The following is a 5598-nucleotide window of genomic DNA, read 5'->3' as shown; positions in this document are numbered from 1 at the left end:
GAGTCAGACTCAAACGATATAACCCATTAGATTTTGTGAGATTTATCACTTGGAATGTAAATCTGTGTTCATTGCTTGTTTGTAAACATTTCTTTAGGGAACAAAATGTCGTACGCTTTCATAGCAATTTTGCTTCTGTTGAGTCAAATTTATTTAAGCTTGAGGGACCAAATTGTTTTAAAAACAGGTGTTTATTTTAGGCTTGTTTTACAATCTGTGAATAAATGAATGAAGTAAAGCCTGCCAGAGTGTGCTTTATTCAAAGGTTTTGATAGTTTATTAGTGGTGGGAAAATAACAGAGCCCAGGCTGCCTCTTATGAATCCCCTTTCATTTTGCTCTCTGTGTTTCTTCCACTCTTATTGATTTTGTTTGTGCCTCTTCTTCTTATCATTACCCCATATTAGGTGGAGAGAGCAGGGAAATCAAGTCTGTCATTGAGAATAGGGGATTCTAAAATGTTTGCTTTATGCATGTCTTTTTCTCCCTGTAGTCAGATGGAGGTTTTAATATTCTAAGATAAGAACAGCTTAACACAGCCACACCATGGGATTTTACTGATGTGGAGACAGGTTTAACTTAAATCATACTGAAAAGACAAGCTATCGCAATCTAGTTATTTTCTTATTGAATTGACCAGTATGCTACATTGGCAAAGTTGCATCTATATTCATTCTAGATGATTGGCACTGAGTGCTGATCAGTGTCGGACAAATAATGAGATTTCATGAAATGTTAAATGAATTAATGCAAAACAAAATTATCTCTATTTTGCCTCCCAGCGCTGCAAGATTTTCCAACCCTACTTTCATGCTCTTCAAGGAAATTATAACTTTGTACTTCTATCCCAGTTTTACAGCTTTCAACTTTCCCATCTAAACTTTCGTTCTTCTGCAGACTGCAGTGCAAACATACACATAACATGATGTCAACTTTGACTTTAAACTTGAAGATTATTTATATCTCAATCAGATCCAAGATATCTACTCTCTAATGATGTCAGGTATTTTTTCTTTCCTTCTCTCTTACTCTCTTCCAGGGGCTGGGTAACTGCCTCCAAGCAGTCATTGCTTTAACTGATTCAGTGATAGTTGAAAGAAGATGCCTGCTTGAGACTGATTAATGCAGAAGGGGCAACGATCTTTATGCAATTAAACCAATAGAAAAACACCATGACTGACCTTAATCCACATCTCTAATAAAATGTTGGCAAAGCCTCTACAGTTACTTTTCACCAGATTTTGAAATAGTGTTTTTTGATCGTCCTTTCAGAAGTGCCTTAGCGAGGTCTTGAACTAAGGTTGTAGCATCTTTATTTAGAGAGTTGTGGGGTTCTGACTACTTACAGCAATTAGTGGTCCTTTACTAGTATTACTAAAATCAACTCTAAGAAAGTTTTTCTTGTGAAGTGCTTCAGATGATTCTTATGATGATTTGAAATGAAAAAAACTGAATTGCTGTAGACTGTGAGCTTAAATTCTGAATAAAATGCAAAGTTTGCAGTTACCATTAGAGTTGGCGTAGTGTAAAATGGTGAACCGATTACTAAGAAGAAACTTACCTGAATAGAATTAGCGCAGACTGAGCAACAATGGATGTTGAATACAGCAAGAGTTAGTAGATTAGTCAGACAATTAAACATCCAACCATCCATCTTCTCCAACTTATTCAGTCAGGGGCGTGGTGGAGCCATTGCCTGTTTCCGGTGTTCTGTCAGATCAGCATATCCCATCAGACCAGCATATCCAAACCTGTATATCCCTTACAAAAAGTACAAAAAACCCCCAATTTAATTACTTTTTTGTGTGTTTTTGAAGCGTGTAGCAATCTGACCTTAAATTGTTTTTTGTACATGACCAAAGGGATACACGCCCGTCAAGGTAGTTTAAAGTGTATTTTTGTACAAAACTAAAGGGATAAACTAAAGGGATAATGCGCATGCATATTGACTATACGTGTGGTGCTCTAACAGGGTATGTTGAATTGACAGAACACCGGCTGTCAATGGGTGAGGTGGGTTACACCCTGGACAGGTCACCAGTCTGTCGCAGGGAAACCCTATAGACACACAAAGACATACAACCCTGCATGCACATACTTTCACCTCAGGTCAATGCAGACATGCTATTTAACCTAACGCTAATTTTTTTGGACTGTTGGAGCAAGCCAGAGTACCCAGACAGATCCCACGCATGCACAGGGAGAACCTGCAAACCCCATGCAGAAAGAGCCCAGGCCGGGAACCTTCTTGTGCAAGGCAGAGTATAAAAAACACTGACACCTTGCAGCCCCCATTAAACATCAATTCAAATAAAAACAGGATAAAGCAACAAAATATTGGAAAAGACTTTAAATTATGGTATATTTTAATACTTAGATTGACTTGATTTCTATACCGATTTGCCACTGTCCAAATTCATGAAATTAGTTTCAGTTTTTACAGAAAATGTATTCTCAGCAAAATCACTGATTTTATACAGTGCTTTGTATTTCACTGATGGGCTGCAGGATGAAAGGAGCAGACTACTAAAAGCTAAATCCATTCATTAAAAGTGGGGATGGATGAAAGGCTTTGGGGAGGCTGAGATTAATCTTTGTTGAAAGCAAGAGACATCTACGGTCTCTTAAAGCCTTCCTGATTTTATTTCTCTCTTTTGCATCATACCAAGGCTTAGCTCCACCAGTCTCCGATGTCTGCTGGCCACTAACCAAGGATGACACCTCCAGTGGTAGAATTCAATTGGTTTGTCCTTCAGTATGTGGAGAGGTCCTCATTGTCATCTTCAGAGTAGCAAATCAAGAATATCTCCCGATAATAATTCAAATCACCCATGCATACTGTTCCTCATCCTAAAATCTCCATTCAGTTCAGTAAACAAAGAGTGAGAGAATCAGATAGAAATATGATCATATTCTTTATTATTAATATGTTTGTGTTATCTTGTTAATGCAAAAAAGGTTAGCTGTTCTCACTTACCTCAAAGATGTTTGTAAATAAAGTGAGATTTTATAAAAGTGACAGCAACTAGGCACTTTGTCAATACGTTACATCTATGAAATCAATGCATCCTTACATCTGGTTAGATAAATATAGTGTCATGATCGGCTTTACGAATCTGACCCACATGCAGAGAAACCACTCAGAGAGCACGGAAAAAGTTTAACATGTTTATTGAGGGAGTAATACAGGATCTGGATCTTGGATCTGGAACTCAGTGAGCTGGTGACACGGAACTGGAAGTGAGAAGGGAAGTTCAGAGGTGAGGAATGTGGGAATCTTGGAAGTACTCAGATTATGCAAGAATGGGACTCACGTTTGAGGGGGCCGTTATTAGTCCTTGAATACAAAGAATAGTGCACACGTTGGAGGGCGGACAGGTAGACAAGCGTCGGACCCGGAGGAGTAATGGAGCGGACTGTCACTCGGATTTCCGAGTTGAACGGAACTCAGTGTAACTCAGCTCAGTGTTACTCGGTTATTCCTTCCAGGGGGGAGAAAGTCCAGGAATCCAGTAACACAGGAAAGCTTTCTGCCCCAGAGCAAAGACAAAAAAACTCGTAAGACTCGGAGAAACAAAGCTAGGTTAGACTCAGCTCTAGCCACTTGGCTAGAGTACTCAAAACTGGCAAACACTCTGGCGTCGGGTTGTGACAGTCCACTGCTCAAATAATCCTCCAGATTATGATCCAATGAGTCGCAGGTGTGCAGGGAGGGACAGAGAAGACAGGGCACCTCCTGGTGGTGGAAAAAGGAAACACACAAACTGGATTCCTAACATATAGACTCCTGTTGATTTTCAGTTATTGCTGGACGCCTCATGAACTGAGATTCATCACTTGTTGCAAACATCTTATAAACAATTAAACCTTTTACTATTTGGCACAATGGATTAGACACAGGCTGCTGCATTAATTAATGTTCATTTATAAATCACTGACTGGGTTACTACCAGTCTAACTAACCCATTATGTCACCTAACCATGACAGCCTCAGTACAGACATTTATTTAATTATGTCTTCAGTACAGAACTATTCAATTGGGCCTGCAGCTGTCCAGCTGAACTCAAATGTTTAAAACCTTTTTTAAGACCATAGAAGAAAACACATGTGAAACAGCATGCAGGTGATCATGGTGTGATCTTGTTGTATCCACGAATGATTTGATGAGTACAATCACCAATGACAGGTTTTCTCTATTTATTTGTTGAAATATTATAATGCTTAATGTTTATTATGCTGAAGCAGTTGTATTGTCTTATATAGCCTCCTTCGTGGTCTTATACTTATTTAGCAACAAAACAGTACATGCTGAAGGTCAAGTATGAGTCTTGGCAGTGGCAAGGTTCCTAATTTCGGATTTGTACACAATTAGATTACCGGTATATGTTAAGAGGTTTTGGTATAAACAGAGAACGTCTGTATAAACCTCCTTTCCAGTGTCAGAGCAACATCTGGGTTTGACCAGCACAGGTGAATTCCAGTAAGATTTCGACATATTCTGTTGTGCATGTGCATCTACGTAGTGCGATATTGAGACTATAAAACAGCCTGAGATGATATGAGAGTTGGGGGAAGACTGAGATGTCTGACGATGTAGCGCTGAACTTATGAAGTGTTTAAGACAGCTGTAGGAATTCGAATTGTAAATAAATGTTTCGCCCCTCCGAAGGACAAATGATGTGAATCGTGTTCAGGTGTCTTTCTTTCTGTCATAAGATAATTCTACCAATGAGCAACCACAATTACAATGAAAATATTAAAGCTTTCAGAGCAGCACTGTGGTTACCAACCTTTATAGGGCCAGAGAAAAATTGGATATCACTTAGAAGTCTTTAAAACTAAACATCCAGATTTCTTAATGAATCAGTCCATTTAAATAAGAGCTTTTCATTCATAATCCCATGTACCCATACAGCCTAGAAATTCAACTAGCCACTGTGTTACTTTTTTGTGCTGTTTGTCCATGAACCCGCCCACAGGTTGCACATTTGAAGTCTATCCCACACATATGAATGAACACCTCTGCAATCCCTTCCTGCTCTCCTCCACCTCCCAACCTGCTATGGAGTTACTCAGTATTCAGGGGATTGCTTCTGATAGGAAAACCCTGTCTCCCTCTTTCTTTCTCTCTCTCTTTCTTGCCTCATTGCTTTCCTTTACCCCGGTTACCACCTGCTCCTCCGTTCCCCCACCACCCACGCATTCCCCTGCCTCTCCTCTCAAGCTCCGGATTGCCTTTTAGAGGAGCAGCACCAGACGAGGTTTGAACGCACAAGAGATGCCGATTACTCATCGGGCTACTCTTCGCTCATAATCAGACGACTCTCTCCGCTTCTCACTCATTATGTGAAGCTAATTTAATGTGTTGCCAAAAGCTGATACGTATGAAACAAGATAGACAGAGCAGACAAACAGAATGTTAGAAAGCCATGAAGTTAAAAGATTTATTTTTCTGAATGAGATTTGGGGAAAAACAATTTTTTTATTCATTTATTTCGTGCTCAGGCAAAAGGTTAGCATGAGGTCATATCTTTAGATACAAACATTGCCAAAATTTTATTTAAAAAAAAAAAAAAATATATATATATATATATATAT

This window comes from Cyprinodon variegatus, unplaced genomic scaffold, assembly GCF_000732505.1.
Source record: "Cyprinodon variegatus isolate N-32 unplaced genomic scaffold, C_variegatus-1.0 Scaffold550, whole genome shotgun sequence".
Classification (NCBI taxonomy): domain Eukaryota; kingdom Metazoa; phylum Chordata; class Actinopteri; order Cyprinodontiformes; family Cyprinodontidae; genus Cyprinodon; species Cyprinodon variegatus.
This window is presented reverse-complemented; position numbering follows the sequence as displayed.